Source organism: Photinus pyralis, unplaced genomic scaffold (assembly GCF_008802855.1).
Source record: "Photinus pyralis isolate 1611_PpyrPB1 unplaced genomic scaffold, Ppyr1.3 Ppyr1.4_LG6, whole genome shotgun sequence".
NCBI classification, from domain to species: domain Eukaryota; kingdom Metazoa; phylum Arthropoda; class Insecta; order Coleoptera; family Lampyridae; genus Photinus; species Photinus pyralis.
The window spans coordinates 26676377-26701653 of record NW_022170663.1 but is presented as its reverse complement, the minus strand read 5'-3'; the positions used below and the strand labels follow the sequence as shown (position 1 = coordinate 26701653).

Genomic DNA, 25277 nt, shown 5'->3' with positions numbered 1-25277 from the left:
ATAAACTGTTCATAGATATTTAGGTCTTAACAACAAACAAGAAAAAAAGAAACGTAGAAGGTACGTCACCGCTAACGATAAATTGTGTTGGCAATTCCACAGGTTCCTGGTGTAACCAAAAGAGCTTGTGCTCCAGGTATATTTCCCTCACGATTTACGTTCGGCTGTCCGTAAGATCTTAATGATTCTACGGGATGTTTTACAGCACACTCATCTGTAGTAGACCGATTATTTCCCCAGATTCAGCTGAATATTAACCCCCTTGCAAAGACTCTAAAAAGTAACCTAATTACGACTACGTTATAACCCACAATAATGCTAATCTCTTATTCAGAGAGTACACAAAACAAAAGAACTGGATACGTCCCAAATGACTTCAACATTTACTATATGGTCGGTATTTGTTCCCCTACAATAGAAAATAAGTTAAAAAGTAATCGTAAACGATTTACAAAAAGCGCATTTCCACTTGCATTCATTTTCCATTTGTAAGATGCAACTTCTGTTAAAATCGTAAAAATCCGCCCTCAATTATGAAAGATAGCGTTGCACATGTGCAATCCATTTTTGACGTGCTACTTTAATTTTTGTTTATAAGAAGAATTTCATTTCAATGCTTTTCTTAATAAGAAAGTTGGAACTGCACATGCGCAAATCTAAATTTTGAAACTAACGTTAGATTTTCCTTTGTTCCAAGCACCTATGTATCAAATTTCATTTAAATGCTTCCATAAATAAAAAAGTTGGCACTGCGCATGCGCATAACCAAATTCTGAAACTAGCGTTTTTCATTTATTCCAAGTGCCTATGTATCAAATTTAATTCAAATACTTTTATAAATAAAAAAGTTTGCAATTCGGTTTATAAATGGTCGAGATGCGAAAAGAGCACTGTGAATTTTGAATCGATTCGACTCAACTTTGGAATTGCGTATTAATGGCTGAAGCTACGCCCATATTGAATTTCATGCAATTCAGTTCATAACTAACGGAGATGTCAAAGCGATGGGACATTTCTAAACAAAGTTATCGTTCACACGGACAGATACATGGACAGACAGACAAAGGAACAGACGGACAGACCAACAGACAGATGACAGAAAGCAATACAAAATTATAAACGATCTCTAGGATCGTTAATAAACGGCAAAAGGGTAAAATTATGGAACATGTAAATACCGGTTTTTTGGTTTTTTTACAATAACATTTTTAGCAATAAACACAGAAAAAATTCCTTCCTTGGTGCAAGCCTGGACACCATAACGAACCAAATAGCGAAAAAAGTAGAACCATAGCTCTTAAGATAAAGAACTAGTAGCATCTCAACGAACGAGCGGACGGGCGGACAAGTGGCCTCAATAACGCATTTTTTTATTTTTGTGAAAATGCGCTAAAAATGACATACAGCGCTTTGGAAAGATGTGACGCTGCACATAAAAGCCGTACCCTAGGTACGCCACTGCCCTAGATACCCCGACAAGAAGTGACAAATTTTAAACGGGGAAGCAACAATCCGATTGTTACCCTGATAACCGAGAGGCGGCACGGCTTGAAAAACCTACAGAGGAAACCGACAACTCCTGTCATAATAAAATGTAATCCCCTATCCTGCAGCACCTGAATCTTTAGCAACTACCAGTTCGCATACGGTGCCAGGATCTTCAGCATTCCCGGTAGCTTACTACACGCACCCAGTTAAATATCGTAGAATCCCGAGTCCCCCCGCAACACGTTTCCAAGCCATTCATTAATTTACATTGGTTAAGGTTTTTAGTTCTACCTACCCCGAACTAGTTCTAGGGTAGTGAATTAATCCCATCTCTTTCCCACAACAAGCTGACTTTTACGGTTGTTTTAGATTTATGATTTTCTAAGGCTTGTAACTTTATATAACTACTAAAAAAGACTGAATTTGAGATCCACTCGCGCTATCGCGGCGCCGTAATATCCTGAACTAATTAAGAGGACAAAAGAGGCATTGAAACTTGAATGATGCAGAAAAACAGGTTTAAAATATTATTAGTGAAATTCCACCACAAATGACTTTTTAACGGACAAATTAACTATCTAAATTTCGACACCCTACAATTTCCAATAATATTCGAAACTCAAAACTGATCTACCCTTGAACTCAAAATTTATCACATTTACAAATAAAATTTGAATATTTACAAAAATTTAAAACAAAACTGGCTTCTACTGTTAGAAGTGCCCTCTGCGGTAGCGTTATTCTTTCCTGATCCTGCACACGTTAATGTATACAGAAGCTAATACTACTACAAAATATCAATAAAAATCATCAATAGAAAATTTAAAAAAATCCAGTTGCTCTAGATACGTTTGTTTTGTAGGCTCTCTATTTTCTATATAATCAATTGTGTACTGAACCCATAATAGTGTGAGAGGGAACTAAGTGCTGCTACATGAAAAGTTTATTAAACATCATGTATTCTTTACAAGGCAAACTATAAACAAGTTAAAAACGTGGTCACTTGCCACCGACAAAAGCGCATTTTCTCCGCCCAGAATCAGTAATAACCGAGGTAATAACTCGGGAAAGAAGTGACCAATCCAAATAAACTTTTGTCGTTCTGGTTTCTGGGCTTGTACTACACCGTATAAGAAAGGAACCATAACGAAAAAGCGTAAATTGGAGGACTAGTAGTGGTACAAACGGACAAAGTGCAGACAATAGCGTTCATTTTCCTTTTCGAAAATGCGCTAAAAATACTAAATTGAGAAAAATAAAAAAATTTAGAAAAACTTTAAAGAAACACAGTTTAGCTGAAAACGTTTTGGGATCTTAAGAGTAAATTGAAAAATATAAATATTGAATTTTTTGCTTTTTAGCTTGGATTTTGTGTTCTGTTGACGACACGTGGTTTTTTGTTTTTTTAATTTTTTTACCTTTTTAGTATTGTGTACCAATTGTCTCTAAAGAGCCAAAAAGATTTTTTTTCGAGCGCGCGCAGGTAGTGGCAAGTTCGTGAAACAAACAAACAAGAAAGTAACCTAAGAATAGTCTTTTTCCAACCCAAATCCCAGAAAATCATAAATACTATTTTCTAAACACAAATAGGGGGTCGTTAGAACTACAAGATAAAAGGGGAAAATAGCACAGAGAATACAAAAATGCCCCTAGAATACGTCTTCTTTCGTTAAGTGCCCCTGATCACGATTTTAGGGGCAAGTAAGTACCCAAGCGTAGACAAATGCAATAAATCGAAAATTTTGTGACATGATTTCGCACACCAAATATTTCCGTCCACCTGTCCCACCATTTTAACTTTTTGCGATATAGTGCTACTGATCTAATAATTTTTTTCTACGATACGATAGCAATCAATTGAACCATGTGTTAGGTAAGGAAAAAACATGCAGTCGGACAAAATGTTATTCTTTAAAAATTGTTTAAAATCATCGACATTTTATGAAATTTTGACATGTCCAAAAAAAAGGTGATCTCAATAGCCACTTAGCTCAAGCTAGGAAGCTAATAATACCAAAAAGTATCTACCTGCTCGTGTCTTAAGCTACTTGTTACTAGAAAGTGTTATTGACCTGAAATACTGGTAATACATTCAGTATTTATCTCGAACATACCAATAAAGGACAATGTGCTGTGTCAATTAGCTCTGGTTTTGGGTTTTATGCATTTCTAGATGCCTTGTCGTCCGTTCGTAATTATTTATCCAAATTGGCATCCAAAAAATTACGATAATAATAATTGACGTATCGCTGTTTTATGAAAACGAGTTTTACTGACTTACTTACTTAGGAAATTGACGTTTTTCTCATTTATTCCTCCTTTTTTGCGATGATGAATGTGTGGTTTAAGTATGAAAGGTGAAAGAATAAATGATTGGCAGTACCGTTTAATGTCATCCTTGTGTGCAACTTTCGCAAATTGACCGTAATCGAGTCGATCGCAGAGGGTGCCATTTTACGTAAATTTCTGTAAACGAAGTTAATATGGGTTTAGTGCGCCGTAGGGCATACGAAAGAGGTTATTATCTACTCAACTTTCTTACGCCTAATACTCCCTCGTATATTTAAAGTCTCAGACTGTTGTTTCCAAACAATAACGACCTTTTAAAGGTAGTTTATACGGTTAGGTCATACGAGTTTGTTGTTGGGGCGAGCGTCGCTCGCTTGGCTTGCGTGTTAAGCTGAAGCTGAAAGAAGCTTGCAGTCTTTCTTGAACTACCGTCTATGCAGGATAAACGCTTGGTGTTAGCACGTGTGTTCGTTGTTCTTATTTTCGGTTTCACTACCAGTGAAATTCAGTTTTTTTTGTGCAAGTGAACTGTGTCAGTGCATGTGACATCAATCAATCGCCTAATGGTTATACTTGCTAAACATGGTGAGATTTCAATTAATTTTTTTTTCTTTTCGCGCTAAATATCAGCCCGATGGATTGGTTTTGTGGGGAACAAGAAAACCGCAAACCACGGCTGAAGTGCAGAACTTTTACGAAACCGCAAATGCGCGTCATGATATTTACGCTCCTTTAAAAAATTAATGATCGATTGTGCCGGTTTATAAACAGAATGGTTTTAACTTTTGATCTTCTTATCGCGTAATGAGAAAGAAATCTCATTACTGTCTCTCCTGAAAAAACGTATTTAAATAAACCGGCCGAGTAGTGTGGTTTTATGGCTGTTCTTAGTATTCAGTGTCTTCTGATGTAATTAAGTAGGTGTCTTTTGCTTATGTAAACAGCTCGGACCTGGAATTCTTAATAGAGACTGAGGGGCTCACTCCTTAACTGAGGGGTACCGTACTTTATTTACCTACCTGACTCGGCAAGCGAGCAGCTTTTGTTTCATAAGCTGGTTTTGTTAAATGTCCTTGATGACCACTTACGTACTGGTTTGGTTTGCAAATTCATCTTCCGCGATAAACGTGCACGTTTCTTTTATTACTTCTGCGAAAGGAATCTACACTTTGGTTTCGTGTAATTGCCAACGGCAGAAATCCGATTTCTTTGACGCACTGGAATAACCACTGAACAATTAGATCAATAAAAGAGGAAATATGTTCTCAATATGAGGGACTTTGCGATTAGAAAAACTGTCCGGTCTTGTCCGTCCGTCCCGTTCCCTTTGTTTTATTTGGCATAGTGGCTAGGCTTACACTGAGTAGATGTAGACTTGGTAAAAAGTTTCATAGAAAAAAACCCTCGGAAAAAGCATCTTCATGCAGCATGTTTTATATTTTTGCAGTTTATTTCACGATTGGCTTCCTTCCCGCACACAAACTTGTTTTTTTTTATTGCTCTTGCACTGTACATCTTTGCCCTCAGATGAATTGCACGTATGGGTATGAAAAGTGAATTTCATCTGGCCGAGCCGAGCTTCAGGTCATACCTATATGGTTGGGAAGGACTCCAGGTCGCAGCAACGGTCAAGCCGAGAGCTTTTGAATTATGATATGGTTGAATATTCTCCACAATTTAAAAATATTTGGAATTATACAGGGTGTTAAATAGAACCCCCTGTATTTGGGGTCCGTGAAGTTAGCAGAACATTGACGGCACAAATGTCGGGACTAGGTGGGGATTGGTTAGTGCTACGTTTGTGCCGTAAAAAGTTTGCCAGCAAAACATACGGTTTGGAAATTATTTCGATTTATAGATGTTCTGCTAATAGGCCAGTCATTGAGGATTTTTACCTGGAAATAACTCGGGAAGTACTGAAATTTTGTATGCTTGAGTGCGTAGAACTAAAATTCATAAAATGCACAATTCGAAACTTGCCGCCGGGGCCGCCATCTTACGAAGATGGCCGTCAAAAGCGGTTTTCCGCCGATATCTTCAAAACTGCGCATTTTACGAGAGAATATGTGGTGATCACAATTAAAGAGACGAAAATTTCGTACAAGAAATGTAGTTAGCATATTTTCACTAAAGTTAGCCCTTGCGCAGAAAAGCAGAAATTTTTAATAACCAGTGGCGTATATTTTATCCAAATAATTCATTAATCATTTAATTAATTAATCAAATTGATGAATCAATCAGTCTATGATCAATTAATTTTAAGATTTTATTTTAGTCGTCTCCATCTTGGGTGAGACATATCAATTTTCAAATTTTATTAGTTAAATCAATCAGTTATATATTCTTATATTCAATCCCCTTAAGCCAGCATTGTGGACTTTATTTGTTTGGTATGTGATTATTTATCGTTATTTATGTTCATTTTACGTTAAGAGATTCCTATAGCACGTGACCTTGCACGTAACTAATTGATATGCAGCTCTAACCACACCATCACGCTCCTACGCAAGAAAACCATGTACCACTGTTTCTCTTTCTATCCCTAATGACGACCACTTAGCACTTACTTTTGGTTACCTTCGTTAGGCGGCGCCACCTCAGTCGCTTGAAAGGAAAATTTCTTTTTTCCATTAATAATAATAATATACTGCCTTGAAGTTATTGTTTTATGGACTAAAATCTCTAAAATAAATTACTATAGCATGGAATGGTCAGAATAAACACTTTCCATGATAGACTATGAATTAGAAACGACAGTAAAAAAATTTCAGAAAATTCTTTCAAAGCGCTCGTTATTTGCAAAATCCAATTACCTTCGGTGTATAGTCCTCTTAAGTACGACTATTTTGAAGTTCAATGGTGTATTAAATGAGTATTTGAAGTTGTTCCTTATTAATCAATTTCAATAGCAATATCAAAAAATGTGTTTTTTCAAAACTTTTCCAATTGTAATATAAAACCCAGGAAAACCAAGATGTTTCGAAATAGGACATTATTATCAAAAGTTGAAGGTTTTTGGAGGAGCTAAAAGATGACAGAAAAATATACAGGGTGTTCCATTTTAAAAAAGTGAGATTTTTTAATATGAAGTTTTGCAACCTTGGACCTACCAAAAAACACCCTTTAAGTTATTTTTTTAATGTTTCATAGTAGATGTATTTATTCGACTTTTACTTAACCCAGGATAAAAGATAAAACCTGGAATCAAAACTTAAGTAATAATTTTGACTGACGCTTGCAAACGAGCTTGCAAATGCCCAATTTTTCTTACAAATCGAATTATCTTTAAAACTACTAGTTTTTCTGATATTAACCATATAATAAAAAAGACGTACAATTTACACGTAGAATCCAAAAATGCATTCAAATACAGGGGGTTCTTTTAAAAAAAATGTACCATTTGGGCGCCCTACTTTGTGGGCGCACCCTGTATAATTCCAAATATTTTCAAAATGTGGAGAATATTCAACCATATCATAATACAAAAGCACTCTATCGAAAAATCTTATCTTCAAGGCATTATGTTACTCCGCGCAATCGTTGACTCACCCTGGTGTCCCACTTTCGACACATATAGAGCCTATCCCCGTAATTGTTAATGCTATAAAAAAAAGTAATATAGGCGTTATGTGCTCTTTTTGGGTCAAACTTAAAATGGCAAAATCAAAATTTGAAAATAATAATAATAATAATAATGCCTTTATTACGAAATTATATAATGTAAATAAAATTAAAACGAAAATAATCTAGGCGGAGTTCAACACGTTGACCTGGACGTACAACTGTTGCTCTACCACTCAACCTAGTGTATCATTCACACGTTATGCCGAGCGTTATGCACATACATATAAAATAAAATAATTTTTTTTTTACAAATCTAATATGATTGCTCACTTAATAACCTACACTTCATGTTTTTTTTAAAAGACGATAACGAAGGAGAAATTTTGAATATATTAAAATATCTATTGTAGCAGGTAGTAAACTGATAAATAAATGACCGTTCGAAAAAGAGAGTATTGTGGAGAGGGACATCTAGCAATCCCCTATGTCGTAGATTTAAATTATGCACGTCAGTTCTAAATCTTAACCTCGTGAATAGGTATGGAGGCGATTTGGATCTTAAGATCGTATAGTATAATGAAGCAGAATGTACGTATCTGCGATTATTCATATTCAACCACTCGGTCGCCACAAGTGCTTGTGATATTCCACGATCATACTTACGAATACCGTAAATTAACCTTAAACAAGAGTTCTGTAGCTTTTGGATTCTCTTTTTGTTATGGTTTGTGTATGGATGGTAAACTACGTCACAATGATTAAAAACAGATAGTACTAAAGAGTCGCATAATAATTTCTTTAAGTCAACAGTAAGGTATGCACGATTTACAAAGATTTGCTTTAAGTTAGCAAAAGCACGCTGAAGACACTTATTTATATGTGTGTCGAATTTTAACGAATAGTCCAGATGTAAACCAAGGTTTTTGACACAGTCTACCAGTTGCAATTTTGAATTTTGAATATAAATTGAAATATCTTCCATTACGTTTACTCTGTCATTTTATCTTCCAAAGAGCATTAGATAGTATTTAGACGGGTTCAGACTTAGGGATAGTACAGAAGAAATATGAACAAGGTGTGATAAATCTCTATTTACTCTATCACACGCCATCACTACATCATTGGGTTCAAACGAATAGTATATTTGAGTGTCATCGGCGTATAGGTGATATTGACAGTGGAGCAAGTTTTCTGGAATTACCGACGTGTAGATTGTAAAAAGTAACGGTCCCAATACAGATCCTTGCGGAACGCCACAATAACGCCACAATATTCGTGCGCTTACGAGATACGAGACAAAATAAACAAGCTGTCAATTTTAAATTGATCTTATCTTAAGATACACAAAAATGTGTGCTACAAAAGTGTCCTTATAATTATTGTTGAATAATCTGCCGTTTTCAAGTATACTTATTTTGAAAACGGCATATCAGGTAAAAAAGTTATCGGATCTGACCCCATTTTTTAAAAGGAACACTCTGTATATTTTAATCTAAAACGATAACATATTCAATTCTCTTTTTAAAAATATAACACTAGAGATGGTATTCAAAAACAGATTCAAGTGATTCAAAAAAGAATTTAAAAATTAAAATATTCAAATGATTTAAAAAATACACAAAAATTGTAAAAGTATTTTTTTTTAAAAAAGTGATTCAAAAAAGAATTTAAAAATTAAAATATTCAAATGATTTAAAAAATACACAAAAATTGTAAAAGTATTTTTTTAAAATCTTTTTGAGCCAATATTCCCTTTTATTTAGTGTTATATTTTTGAAAAGAGAATTTACTATGTTATATGAAATATACAGGGTGTTCCATTAAAAAAATGAGATTAGATCCGGTAACTTTTTTACCTGATCACATATACTTATTTTTAAAACGACAGATCGTTCCATAATCATTACAAAGAAACTTTTGTAATAAACATTTTTCTGTTCTCTTAACTGTGAAAATATTTGATCATTCCGAAATTGACAAATTTTTTTAATGTTCGCCGTATGTCTTGAACGTGCTAAAATTTTCACAATTTGATTTGATTTTAAGTTTGACCCAAAAAGATCACATGGCGCCTATACAGGGTGATTTAAATTCAAGGGTCACGATGGGGATTTCGGAAACTGTAAGAGGTAGGTAGGTAGTCTCGTAGATAGTTTAAATTTGGCAAACTTGCGTATTTTGATGGTTAAAAAATGCAGTTTTGAAACTTAAAAAATTCCACAACTTTCGGAGATATTCGGAAAAAGACGAAACTTTGCAAAATCGGTTTTATTTTTTACTGAAGTTATTTAAGAAGATATTTCGAAATAAATGATACATTATTATGGCCACTTTTGTCCCTCTACAAGATGCTACTTTTAAATTTTAAGCTTGACGTTTCGTCTCCAGTCAATCATCATCAACTTTGTTTTTTCTTATGGAAGTAATTTTTACTTTTTGTGTCATTTGATAGAGAAATTTTTTCTGATTTCAAAAACGTAAACATTACTCTTTTAATACGAAATAGCGCTATTAAGTAATTCGTAAAAACGCAAGACTACGTACGTACACTATCTTAAGGCAAAGTTTTCTAGGCAAAAAAGAAAATATTTTAATAATTTAAGAAAAATTATGATTATATTTTTGAACTCTCTTTTGAATTCTCTATCAAATGACCCAAAAAGTAAAAATTGTTTCCATAAGAAGCTAGCATCTTGTAGAGAGAAAAAAAGGCCATAATAATGTGTTATTCATTTCGAAATATCTTTTTAAATAACTTCAGTAAAAAATAAAAACGATTTCGGTGTTTTCCGGATATCTCCGAAAGTAGTCGGAATTTTTTAAGTTTCAAAACTGCATTTTGTTAAGCATCAAAATACGCAACTTTGCCAAATTTAAACTATACCTAATCTATCTCTTACAGTTTCCGAGATCCCCATTGTGGCCCTCGAATTTGAATCAGCCTGTATACATTTTTGGGTAGCATTAACAATTACAGAGATACCGTATAAGTGTCGAAAATGAGACATGTATTACAGCAATGCGTAAGATACTGCGTTCTTTTGTGATTTGCTTTTTGCGCTTCACTGACGCTATTGCGGATTTGTTCCTATAATTATAATTACACAATGTTTGCTTTAACACTGATTAATTCTTTTATTTTCCGATTTATTCCCTTTTTTTCCTGTTACTTCGTTGTTATCTACCTGAATGTTGCGACGCGTTTGATAATTACGCAGAATTTGTATGACGCATTTTTACGAGAAACCGCAATTTTGAGTTTCGAGTGGAAGGGCATCACGTGATATATTCTTACATTGACCTACATACAAATTAATTACACCTGAACACAGGAATTACCTCGTGTATTACTGTTCTTGATTTGTAACTGTTATCTACCGATTACCCTTTTGGAGAATGTTGCTATTACGAATTGCTTCAATGTAAGTTACGAGACCGACTCTGATACAGTTATCAACGATTTTTATTTACGTCACTTGTGTCGTTACGAAGAAATACTTCAAATTACTTTTGTTGTACCTATAGAAGTTTAGTCATCTTCACTTTGCAAATTAGTTAACGTTACGTTTATACTTTTATATATTGCCGATTTCTGTACAGACAGTTCGTGTCGAGTCAGAATTTTGCTTTTGCTATATAACGTAAATTGAATTATTGCTTTCCATTAAGCGTTGATTACAATTTGAGTATTCGAGTCGCTCGACGTGACAAACGTTAGATATTTCTCGCATTTATATGCCGCGCTTGTTTTCTTGTTGTGTTTTATCTGATTTCAGATTATTGGCAGAGAGCACCCTTTTGATTTCAGACGGCCGTCGCCAGAGTTCAAAGCTAATATTTTAATTTCGTCGTGCTCCGTGATATTAACATTTCTCGTAAACGCTTTCGAGACAGCCGAATTGTGATAAATGTGTTTTATTTTATAGCAAAAGTTAAATTGACATTTTAATTTGTTTGAATTAGTCACTCTTTAATCGTAAGGATAGATAAAGTGATCATTTTAACCGCAAGGGTAGATAAAAGTGAAACAGATGATGTGCATTCTAATGACATCTGCTATTCTTATTTCAAATGGGATGCGGAGTGTGAAATAAATAAAAGTTCAGAACATACTATCATCCTGTTTCTATGGAAACCACCGCGACGTCAGAACCTAAGCTTCAAGCTAAGCTTGCTATGTTTAACTTCCATTTTGTGACTTAAATATTTTCCAATCAAAACCAACTTCCTCGTCCAATCAGATAACTTGACAACAATAACTCAACTCAAGTTGGAGTAATTTCCTGTCGAATCAGAAATTCTCACCAGCACCCTCAATAACGACGATTGCAAAAGAAACACACTTCTCTGTAATCCGAACCAACCGCGTCATTTCTCACGATTCACTGGCGCTCCAAGCTTTCCAACGCATTTACGTCAGGAACCTATTTCGGAACCACTCGACCACATAAAATCGACAATTTTAGGTAAAATTCGAATTAAATAAAACAGTTAACGGGTTCCCGTTACATGTGCTTGCCACATTACGTCCCTGGCATTCGTATTATAGCCGGACTAAACCAAGTGATCCTTACCAACTTATGCAAAATTCTATGTGATTACCTTTGCAGCTAAATTGGCCTCTTAATATAATCTTAGAATTAGATAACCTTACATCTAAACGCATCTGAACACGTAAATGGGAAGATGAAGACTCAAAAAATGATATACTATAAATATCCTGACTGATTCACAATTAAACCTTCCATTTAAGTTTTATTGTAATGCACATAAAATAGTCGGCTAAATGAAAATACATATACAATGAGAGTATAACATAAGGGTTACTTCTTTAAAAATTAAATGGACACGGCGAACAAAAACAATACAAGCAAACGTTTTACACTACATTCTAAATATTCTTTTCCTGACGTTGCATCGATGTCGTAGAAATTTGTCTGAAGACAGGACCCCCTTAGGTCAAGGTTTGTTTGCGTGGTATGCGAAATCGAGAAATGAAAAATGGCTCGCATGAAGTAGATAGATTTGTCTGACGTTTCGCCCAGATTGAAAAGGTCTCATTATTGAATTGATACTCGCCAGCTTTTCTTAAATCCAGGATAAATAAATGAATTCTTCGTAGAATTTCGGCGCGCGAACGTAGTATTCTCGAATGTTTTATTTTTTGGTTTGATAACACCAAATTAATATAATGTGGTTCAAATTTGTTTATAGAACATTCACCCGTATGCCGCTCTCTCGAAAATAGCCTTACGTGATTACCACTATGGCCACTGCTCTATCCCTTTTCTCTTTTTATTTTGCTGTTTATGCTAAGTCAAAACGGAACCAACGAAATTTCCACGATCAGCGTCCCCATTAAACCAATAGCAGACTCGCATTTTCGTTATCTTGGCTACTTCTACTATCTACCTATTTGGAAAATCCGAAGATGAGGGATCGAATTCACCCAAACCGATGTTAATATTAGATATTAATGTTTATGCTAATGAAGTAAGATTTCTTCTGTTAATATTTCTTTAACATTCCTTAAACTACCTGTTAAATATTCGGTCATGTAAATAACTGTTGGAAGCAATAATTGCGTACTCTCTTTATTTCCGTACGGCAGTAGTTAACTTAATAGCCGGTGCATGCGATGTTCTTTTCTTGCATATTTAACTGAATTCGCGCATACGAATGAATGAAAAAAGAAATACTTAATTGTTTCGCAACGCTTTTTTTTCGTTAACTTGTTTTGACATCCACATTTAAGATGCGCACACCTGCAACCGAATTTTAGAGAAACGTCTATCAAGATCACGGATAAAAGCCGGACATAACTTTTAAATTACTCTACCTGTAACATTCGCTTAGTTTATTGTAACTGTAAAGTTGGTGGCCATTCTTCTGAAAGCTTTTATGCTGGTTTTTTTATGGGGCGATGCGAAAAGTATGCCTCATGACAACTTGTAAGATTCTACCTTTTAAAATCGTGCCATGAATTTTTTCAAAACCTGCAGGTATTTTTCTCCTTTTGTTATTCGTGGACGATACGCTAATCAAGTTTCTAATCTGTGTTTTTGTTTCAGGTGAGTTTCCTCCATTCAAATTATGTAGGCCTCGACAATATTTTTTAAAGGTAGGTAAGACATCGAAAAATCTGCTTCTGACAGATTCAATTTCGGATCCGATCGGAGCAGTTTTACATAACAAGGCCAAATTAGAATGAAAATGAGCCATCAATTTTCCGTCATAAAAATTCGTTATGCAAGAAACTTTTACTTTTGACCATTGCGGTTTTGACTATCCTAAGTGTTTTATAGCCGGGACGCCATTTCGGGACAGGAAAAATAAATCTTATTCACTTCAAAACTTTTGCTTTCTATAATTGACTTCAGAAAGGAGAGGAAGCTTTTTCAAGTTTTAATTTTGTATTTCGAACGATTAATTATTTAAGGCTAATGAACCAGCACGGCTAACTATTATCTACCTACAGGGTGTTCTTGGCAATTATGAACAATAAATCATTTTATTAGATGTATTTCTAAAAGATTCCGAAATAGAAATTACGATGAATACATACAGGTAATATTTTTATAATTTCAGGTTCGAAATTAACATTGAGTTAAGTTTGAAACAGTAGACAATCTAGGGTTACGAAATGTTTCATTAATTGGCATGGCAGCTACGCGTCCAAAAGTCGTTGATTGTGTACAAATTAAAAAAAAATACAATTCTAGTTACTCGTACGAGTAGAATACACATCGCATACAAAAATTTTCCGCAACCCCCGCCCCCCCTCTCAACGTTAAGAATGCGATTCAAGACGGTAGGTACTAACAGTAAATTCTTTGCTAAATCTGACCGTCTTTGATGATGAATTCCAGTTTAATTTTGCTCTGAATTGTCTAATTTTGCATTTTCCCGTGAAGTAGGGTGCGCTATTGCAGCCACCTTCTCTGTCGGCCCGTCTGTCCTTCCTCTGCACCTGAGCCAAAACAAATCTTTACGATTAAGTGATCAATTCTTATATATAAGGATATTTTTTTCAAAATTTAACCACATATTATGCAAACATATCGCATATTGTCAAACATTGCGCAATGCCAATTTTCTAGTAAAGAAAAACATAGCTACGGAGGGAAGTACTGATAAATGCGAGGATAAATGCATGGAAAATGAACTTTACTTGCTTTTTTCACCCACCACGTTTTACAAAATCGGAAAGCACCTAAATAAAGTCTTTAGTTTCTTTTCTTCTATACAAGGAATTTTTTTTAATGCATACATATGTGATGTGCTATTTTATAGTTAAAAAACAATGTCGATACAGAAAATAGATGGCTACAGGCAATGCAACCAACTCTACACCCTAATAAAATTTCTCCCGGTCTGCGAAAGTCAAGTGAGCGATTCGAAATGTTACGTCACCACGAACTTTGCCGAACGCGTATTTAATGAATTTTGCGCTTATTTTAAAAGTAAAAGGGTCGCAAGGGGTCTCAACATTTCGAGACGAGTTTCGAGAACGTTAGGAATTTAAGTTTTAATTATTAAAATATTGAAGAAAGTATTTTAAGGACAACTCTCGTTTGTCAGGTGTTATTTTGGTTGCCTATAGCACAGATCTACACATACACAGATTGCTAACCTTATGCATTTTTTGGGAAACAAATTTAGGTATACTTAAAAGCGCCCTCTATTGTGGAGCAGCATAAACATGTAACGTTTAAAACTGTAATATGACGCTTATGGATTTATGCGTTAGATGTCGTTGAAACAAAATTAAAGCGCTAAAGTTTGCACAATTCGAATTCCTTAATATTCATATTATTACAGTGATATGATATGATAGGAGGTAACATAGGGCAGGTTCTTAAGGAATCGTGAAGGTTTTTTGAAGTTGGCGCAAACTATTTGCGGCTTTAAAAGTCTTGACAGGTTCCTAATTTACCGCTTCAATTTTTTGCAGCGACATCTAATGCATAAATCCAAAAGCGTCATATTAGTTTTAAACGGTACATGTTTATACTGCTCCGCAATAGAGGGCGCTTTTAAGTATACCTAAATTTGTTTCCCAAAAAATGCATAAGGTTAGCAATCTGTGTATGTGTAGATCTGTGCCTATAGCCATGTATTGCCATCATTTTAGCCCATTTTTTAAAAACTAAAAAAGTGTGCTATTTTTTGCGTTTTGTTCGAACTCGCTTTTGCGGTTTTGAACTAGCTTCTTTTAGGGGAATTGTCCGGATTTGTTTGAAATGGATAGCCTACACTTTGAAGGTGTGCCACACGGTCACCTAATTTTGTGCCCCCCCCCCCCCAATATTCCATAGTATTCTAACTAAAGGCTACTCATAAAGGGCAATTGGAACGTCTGGAAGAAATAATATATATCCATTGGTGAGCTTTAAAAGCGAATATCTCGAAAACTGTCGAGAAGAGTACTCGGCCAAAATCTGGACGAGACATATCTATTGATGAAGTCGAAGCGAATCTTGAAAACGAAGTGTCGACAGAGAGTACTAATCTCGGTACTCATTAAGAGCAAGTTGAACATCTGGACGAGACACATCGTTACGTTCACTTTGGGTAAATGTAACAAAATAGTTTCTAGCAAATTTCACAAAAGAAAAGAGAATACATACCAAAAGTGTCTTCTCTTGATAAGCTCAATAAAGATAATACTTGATATGGATAGAACATAAACAATAATTGACGTCACAATCGAGGGTAATTTAACAAATTTAAAAATAGAACACGGTAATATATAGATCTGAAATGTCAACATTCATTTGAATTAATTTTTAGTAAAAAAAAAGTCCGAAAAAGTATTAATATCGAAACAGGCTTCCACAAGGGAGCTATAATCGCTAAATGAATATCAAACAAAGGTAGTAATTACAAAGAAAACCAGTAGGTAATCAAACGTTATATAGTATCAAGCAGTTGTCGAAATTTATCGCACAATGCGTTTCCAATTACGTCTCTCAACTTTGAAGGAATTTCCTTTTACCCAGTCGTCACTGTTAGCCATCCAAAAAAACTTCTTTCTTTGAAAAGCGGTTCTTCGACTTGAAAATGTTCCTTCGCATATATTTTACCATTCTTAAATAAAAGGCCTTGCTACGAATCAGGCTGCCGCTGCTAAAAAGTTTTTCTTCGTTCCGGAATTTGCTGCAATTCGTTTATTCGCACAAAACTTGTAGGTAACTCACAAACCCGAGTTTGTGTAAATGCTCCTCCATGACGTACTCCAAATTTAATAGTTCTCGGTATTTAATATTTTTAACCGGAACTGCTAATTCTTTACTACTATTCGGATAGATTTCGCTCACTTATGTTGTGGTTCCCGAATTCCAACCCCAAAAAATCTTCACACTTACGCGAGGATATTTCTCGCAACGCAGCTAAAAATATCGACCGCGAACCAATTTTTTCACACACCGGTATGTGTACGTGATCGCTCCTAAAATTAAACAAAAACATTGCGTTTTCACTTGAAATAAACCAGGAATAATAATAATTAGAGTACCCAAACTGGTACGTGCTTGTCCACGAAAATCATCTTAGAATACTCGCTGTCCCACTTCTGTCACTATTCCAAACTCGCCCGCTAGAAAAGCCGAAACGGGCTTTTTGAAGGCAATGACCTCGACTGGAGTGCCCTAACAACCAACAGAAAACCTGAGTTTAGCTTTTTCAGTCGGATCAAATGGTATGAACGCTACTTTTAAGTCTGAAGAGATCGTGGCAACCGTTCACGCTTTTCCCAATACATTTTTTGTTATCGCCAGACATACTTTTGTTCACGTTTGATAAGAAGCGGTAGGTATATATGTATGTTGAACAAAATAAAAATTCTAAACCAAATTTTTGAAACGGTAAAGCGCCCACCTCTTACACGACCCAACCAATCAAATTGTTTATCCTACAACCTGAAGTTTAAAACTGACCTTTTACAATTAAATGGTATTCTTGTGCTTTTATGTCTTCGACTCAAATTAAGTTCTTCGCAAGTGAATAGTGTGCGTATGCTCACGAACTCAACTGAGCCTAGTCAGAGCATATCATCAGAAAAAGCACCTTTTTGATTCCGTATTTAGAATATAATGAAGCATTTAAAAAAGCCGTTTAAAAAGTCCCCAAATTTGCGTTTATTTTATAATTTTTTTCTCATTAACCATAACAGCTGGAAGGATGGAACTTGCTGCTTGATCAAAAATCCCTACTATAAATCTTGGTCGGGCCACGAAAGTGGCTAGAGTTTCAGAAGATTTGATAGGTACGCTGTTTATGTATTTATGAAGAAAACTGTCAAACAGTTTTTGCAGACGACTTTTAAAAAAAGCCTATACCAAGATACCAAATTTCGTTTAGATCCGAATTTTTTGCGCATCCTCGTTCTGGAGATCTTGAGCTAGGAATTTTACTAAAATTTTTGCAAAATAGAAAAGGGCCTACCCAAAAACCAAAAATAAATTAAACAGGAGTAGCAAATTTTGAGCCTTTTGGAGGTGTAGCGCCCATATGAAATATTTAAGACCTACATTTTATTTCATGGAGATCTCGGAAACCGGTCAAATTGGAGAAAAGTTGCGCAATTAAAAGAGTACCGTGCTGTAGAGAAAACAATAAGATTCCGAATACTCCCGAAGATACACCAGAAAAACCGAAGTTTGCCGATTTTGTTTTGGATATTTGAACAAATACAAAAAAAACACTTTCTCATTGCCACTACTTGAGGTTTACAAGACAAGGTTGAGAGATGTTCAGTATAGCGTTTCGATTCGGAGAAATCTTCACCAACTGGTTTCAGCAGGATGGGGTGCATCATCCTGTTGAAACCAACTTTTGTTTTTTGTGTGTGTTCTACATTATCGTATTCGTAAATAATACTCAATACAGTAGGGACCTTTTTTAGGGCCGTATAAAAAATTGTTAAAAGTTGACGACGATTTCTCTGAAATGAAACGATGTTTTTTCAAAAATTTGTGGGATAGATATGCTCGTACGATTAGGACATTATGCGTGGATGCACGCACCATCCTGTTGAAACCAACAGTTTCCAATTTTTTTTATGTCCCGTACATATACAACATTCAGGCCTACCATCGCACCATTGGGAAACGTATTTTCAATCAAAAGAATCAGCCGTCCCATTACAAGACCGGAGGTTTCACAAAGCCTGTCATTTCAATCCACAGCACCCATTTCGAGGACGAGTCAGTGCTCCAATTGAGCGACATCCATTGGGGAGCATCGTTTATCTTTAGGGTGCCTGGATGTTAGATTCAGGTTCGACAACTCATTGGCAATCAAATAACTAAAGAACCGTTAAAGATTTTGAGTAGGTAGGTACGCCCTCGAAGTTTCAAATCGACACCCAAGGGGGTGACACCAGACACACACGAAACAGTAAACTTTTTGTAAACATTCAATATGCCAATCCATGTGCACAAAGGGCTTATCTAATAGCCTTGAAAGTACCAAATCAGGTCGTCGAAGATGGAAACATCACTAATCAACAAATACAACTAATTTATCAGTAATTGCCGCTTACGTACAATCAATAGGGATTTGTGCAGCGAATTAACTCAAATGTCGAAAAGCTAATACGCTCGTACAAAGGGAAGGGGATTAAAGTGACGTGTGGGTAGAGGTAAAATGAAAAGGGCAGATGATTGAGCTTGACCGTTTGCTTGTCAGTCACCCTAAAATTCACCCTAAACTCGTAACCCAAGGGCCAGACGTAATGTCAATTGCTAATTTAGGATTATAATTGTACTCATATATTCCCAACGCCGACAATTGACAGTTTAAATTGGTACAAACGCAGAACGAGGAACAACAACATTATTATTTTTTATTAAAAAGCGATAGTTAATAATGGGGTTAATTAAATTATCGATTCCTGTTTGCTATCTGCCTTTAAAACGTACTCGAACAATGATCGCGTCGGATTTAAATTATGACATCGCGCTGGGCGGGGTTGATTAGAATTTATTACGGGAGAGAGAGATATGGGGAATAATTTATGCGCGCGGGAGGGTTAATTTTACCGAAATCAAAATCACGGTTTATCTTTAACGTTTGCCCGTATCATCAAATTCGTTTTTGGCCACAGTTTCGAAAAGGCGCACGATTTTCTCGTGCAAGTGGCCGTTGGAGAATTGGAGGAACTCCCCGTCGTCATTTGTTTCCATTCGGAAAATCTGGATTGAAAATAAAATTTTGTCGGGGATTCGAGCGAGAAAAGTTCGCAACGTGTAATTACTCGCAGTAAGTAAATTAACCCTAATTCGCTACGGGCTGCGTACAGCTCGACGCAAGGTGAGTGTTAATTATATGGCGCATACGAGTGGAAAATACGCGCCGGCGAGTGCATTATTAAATCATTTCGAAAAAGCTGTCGGGGAGTAAGAAAACTCGCGAACTTTAAACGCGAAATGACGCGGCTTGCATTTTAATCCTACACTTCAAATCACGACGGGAAGTTGCTACGTGTGTATGAAACTCGAGAGAGAGTTGTCTGACAGGTCGTTATGGTAACGAGAGTCCCTAGGGTATCTCTAGGTATCCCAAATACTGTACAGTTGCGTCGACACACGGTCTATTCAGAAACACCCCCTCAACGTACAATTACAATAAATATAAACCTGCGGAAAACTTCTCTGTATTTTAGTTGAAACATCCTACGGGTGTTGCTGATTTAAAATGCAAATCTCAAAGGGGAGAAGGTGTAATTTGTTAGGTTGTAGGGTGAGGGGGTAGCGAAGCGATTACCTGTATTGAATTCTCGCACTTTATAAAAATGTGCGGAAAAAGAAATGAATTGTAATTTCCCCAAGTGCTATTTTTTGTAGGTATTTGAATTCGCGCAAAATGTATACGTGATCGAATACGAACAATAATTTATTTTCATCTGAAGATGTATTATTAGATAGAGTAAAATTAATGTGCTTCAACAAAACTGCAACTGTAATAAGTGTTTTTAATTGACATCTGTTGAAATGTCCAAAAAAAAAAATTTTCACATCTAATTTACATTATTGGAATTAATTTAGGGGTTCCTTTTTGAAAGTTAATGTAGGTAATTATTTTTTGGACGAATAAAAAAAATGCACTAAAAAACAACGTCCACCACCCAACAAGCCACGATTAATGTCCGTCTCTTCTATTTAAAACAATTTCCCTTTCTTTTCAACGGTTGCGCCTCTCCTCTATTTGAATTTGCCTCTTCGAGACACCTGTGTTGCTTCCGCGAAACCTGCTTATCTTCCAAATTAATTATCTCACGGAGCGATAACGAAGCCTTATCGTAATGACCGGACTACCGGAGATAAACTTTTACAACACAATGCAATTATTTCAAAATGATTAAAATTAATATTTTCACACTTAATTTAGTTTTACAATAAAATAAAGAACTTAAGCAAAGCGATTATTTCAAAAAAATTATACATAAATAAATAAATAATTGTAAATAAAATTAATGAACGTCTTCAATTCGTTTTCATTACCAATGAACAACCACATTTAACGGTACAAATAATTGAAATTTGACATATACAGGGTGATGGAAACGTTACTGTAGGTGCTGATACCAAATAAAACGTCCGCATGACGTGGTTTACACAACAATATAATATATAATAATTTCATAATGATAAGCTTCAATCGAACGGTTTTGGAGATGAGTTTTTTCCGAAATTTTTTAAAACATTCATTTTCAAACTAACTTGTCTTTTATAAGGTAAAGGTCTGTTCTCCACTGAAAAGTAACGGTAGTACATGGCAGAGAATAGAATTTTTATTAGTTGACTTTTGTTTAACAGAACCATCAAGAAACAAATTCTATTCTGTCATCATAAAGTAAATCACCAATAAATTTGACGTGTGAATCAAATGTATGTGAGGAATGTGTAGGAAAGATCGCTTTTGAATTGATGTAAAATTCTTTGCTGAAACTTAACAGGGCCGTATTGAAGATTTTTTAGGGCATCTGCAACGGGATCCCGTTACTTACTGGATTATTCAAACTTTAAATTTTTTTCGATTTTAAGTGCGTTTGAAACCTGGCGGTGCGAGGGAGTCATGGGAGTCGGATTACAGGAAAGAGTTTGTTTATTTTGCAGTCATATAGTTATCGAACTTGCTGCGTAGCATGAGTTTTGCGAAACATTACTCCACATTGAGTCTATTTATTCCTGTCAAATGATCTGATTAGACGCGAAAGTTTATTTTGATTCATGGAAAAGGTTCGAGTTGCCACGAGAGATGTCAATCAAAAATTAAAGTAGTGGGATGTTGGTAGTTCGGGGAGCACCAAGAAGTTAAGTTGATCACCTGTGAACCACTGTAGGGTGGTTTTTATTTTTGTGTAACATTAGCGTAAAGTGGTTAGCGAAGCTAAGTCAACTGCAAATTACCGTAGGTTGGATTGTATTTTGTTATTCAAATTGGCGTGGAGCCGTCTGCGCAGTTAATTCGACCATCTCTAATTTATCGCAGGGTATTTTTTTATATGTATATTGTACTCTAGTAATCGAGATTGTATATTATTTGACGAAAAAATCGCTTGCGCCTACTGTTGCAAGTACACGTAAAAGCAAATGTTTAAACTTGGATTAAAGTTTGGTATCCCTCATTTTCAAGGGATAATGTGCGCATTAAAAACTATTACGCGAAATACGCACAATAGTGGAAATTTAACCCATAAAGATAAAAACGGCATGATCTTAAATAAAGTTGAATTGCGAACCAGGAACTTTATTGCAAATATGGCCAACGGCGCGAAATTATGCTTTTATCATTCAAGGCGAACATTTGTAATGTTTCTAATTCTTCGCATCTCTGAAACGGCCGATAGTACGCAAACAATATTTTTTATATGATATTGACATTTGCAGTCCAGTTCCCTAATTTTTGAGTGATCGTGTTTGAAAAGAACCCCTTCATTACAGACACTTACGATTTTGTATACTGCCCTTTTCACTTCTTCGGATCATTTTGGAGTAGCTTAGTGGATCAACCAATATTTCGAGGTTGGACGGCCTTCAGACGCTACCATTAGTTTTCTGTTTAAATAAGGTAACCATGTATTTAAAATAGTAAACAAACCGAGTACTTTAAACGTTCTGAATTGTGTCTTGGTACTTTTTTTTTTTAATTTTTACACCAGGTATTCCTTTTGTGAATCCGTTTAAAGATGTAAGTTATTCCAGTAATCAATTTGTTATTATCCCAGTTCTTTATTTTTGCCACTAGAGGCCATCCCAATTCTTATTGCAATAGTTCTTTGTTTTGCCGATGGAGGCCGCGCTGATGTTTTCCATGATATTTCTAATCCCACCCATACTTTTCTTTCTGCTTACGCGTTCATCGCATGTCTTCCTTTTCAGTGAAGATTCTACCGTGTTGGTTCGTTGCAAATTATTTTTATTTGTTACACCATTACTTTTCCACTGACTGGGGTGGAACTAGTTTCCTTCATGGTACTCTAATAGGAATTCATTTCTACCAATCATAGCCCTGCTCCTCGACCTCTTATCGTGATCGGGTATATTCCCTTATACCTCAAGACCGGATTGTCGGAAGAGGGTACTCACAAAGGGCGATTGAGACGTCTGCAAGAAATATATCCATTGGTGATGTCAAAACAAAAGCTATTTCGGTTTAAAAAAATGCGCTTTATCTGCACAAAGTTGTGCACAATTTATACTTGTTCCTCGGTGGAACCATTCAGTGCACGAAGACACAGTTGTTAAAATTTTTACATGTCTACTTAGTCAATATTACACCGAAAGTGGAAAACGTACATAACTTTCGATTTTTTTATATCAAGTTCTCGTCGCAATTATTTCATTTCACACAATTACAGGTCATTTCAATTATAACATATTAAAGGCACCGGATAAAGGAACGACAGTTGGTCTCACCATTTTCGACTTCTACCAAATAAAATTCTGAGAGGGGTGGGATTTAGAAGAAATATAGAAAATAAAAAATGATTGCGTAAGACTACGACTGGAAATAAAAAGTGGTCAGCAAAAATTGTGTGGGGAAACAAAATTGCAATAGAACGTTAGAAGTTGTGTATGCAACGTTGTTGTTTTCTTTCTAAAAGTTTTAAACCGCAATCATAGCGAAATCGTCGGTGGTCGCGTCAACAATAAAGTTCAAAATGAAGCGCACATTTTGATTAAAATAAAAGTTTATTGATTTGAACCGACATTTAACGCAGTTGTCTACCCACATGCTAGAGTGCATTTCGGTCTTTGTATATGACAGCCATTGTAAATAAAACGATTTATTTACTGTATGGTAACGCACAAGTTCTCTTTTTAAAATTAAAACAAGTTGGAGCATTTTGTTTAACATTCGCCCATATGGTGAAAATTTGTTAATCGCATTAATCAATACGTTACGTCCGACACCAAAACGAAATTACAACTAATTAACCACAACTGCATAAAATTTTCATTAGGGCTCGTTTGAACGTTGCATAAATCAAACGTGACAAAAGTGCACACGTAGGAACCGCTGATTTATTATACAAACGCTCAAATTTAAACGATAAACTTTAAGCGATGGACATCGATTTGTCACGGTCCCGTTGCAGATGCACTAGACACTTCACATTACACGTGTATTAGTAACTACATACGTATTTATTTTTAAAGCGTTCAACACGTGAGAAACGACGTTTCCTTTCGAAAATTAGATCCCGTTCATCATTCACCGCTTTCTTGCACCATTCCGAAGGATCTACGACTAAGTAAACACTAATGGATTTAGATTTATTTCGAATCGGGGGGAGAGCTAAACGGAAATAACATTAACGAATCGTTTACAGAAATACTCTTTGCGTGTAAATTGTGACGAGAAAAAAGATGTTTCAGTTGGTACCGAGGTTATGGTGCCGTTAAAATTTGCGATAAGCACTTTGAACTTTAGTTGGCTAATTTTTTCTTTTGTTTTTCTTTGTGTTAAATTTCCTTACCTTTAGAAATTATTTTTACGCATTATTTTTGTGTAAAATTGACAGGTATGTTAAAAATAAGTTCATAAAGTTGTTGTGTTGTACTGGTATCCAGTTTTGCATCAGTAAAGTTCTCGCAATACAATTTAAGGTCGACCTATGCCGTTTTAAGTAAGATCATTATACAGGGTGTCCCTAAAAGGTCTGTACAACGCGCTACCAGGTGTTCTTGGTATCAAAATAGGACGATTTAACCCAACTTACCTCTATCCAAAAGTGCTTCGGTAAGGCGCTATCTACCGCCAAAGATTTAAAAAAATCGTTATTTTTATTTTATCGGAAAATGGTTTTGCCGATTAAAATGAAATTCGGGATCTGAATGTCTAATGTAAAAAGGGTCTTTGTGTATCATCGTTTTGATTGTAGTTGCTATGTAGGTGGTAAAATACTGACCATCCACATCTGAAGAGGTTTAACTACTATTTTGACGGTTCTGAATTTTTAGACACTGATAGACAGTTTACTTCCAAGCATTTTTTGTCTCTTGATGAATATCGCTATCTGTGATGGTTTACGAAAAAAAAAAATTTAGGCATGATGAATGGCATGCACCATACATGCGATTGTTCCTAAAAAAATCAGAAGATGGCTGTGAAACAGAGTGACGTAACGTTTGTTTGTTGTTTCTTCAACTTTAACAATTTACATTTTGCTTGAAGACTTAAAATTTCATTGTTAAAATTGTAATATGGCCTTTCAATACAGTAACGCAGAGTTAACTGATATGCTATTAGTGTTTGGATACTGTCGTGGAAATGGTCGCAAAAAAAACGTAAATTGTTAAAGTTTAAGAAACAACAAACAAACGTTACGCCACTCTAAGGTTTCACAGCCACTTCTGATTTTTTGAGGAACAATCGCATGTATGGTGCATGCCATTCATCATGCCTAAATTTTTTTTTTTCGTAAA

General features: G+C 35.4%; 1 long non-coding RNA gene across 6 annotated transcripts in view; it reads left to right on the top strand.

The window, feature by feature from the left end:
• The first annotated feature begins 3874 nt into the window (after positions 1–3874).
• LOC116173304 overlaps positions 3875–25277 on the top strand; it is a 44703-nt gene continuing 23300 nt past the window's right edge. For 3 of the 6 annotated variants that reach the window (XR_004145910.1, XR_004145911.1, XR_004145907.1), the window contains exon 1: positions 3876–4362. This is a non-coding gene — a long non-coding RNA (uncharacterized LOC116173304). Of the gene's footprint in view, positions 4363–25277 lie in introns of all 6 variants that reach the window. The other 3 variants (XR_004145908.1, XR_004145909.1, XR_004145912.1) reach the window with 2 other exon arrangements.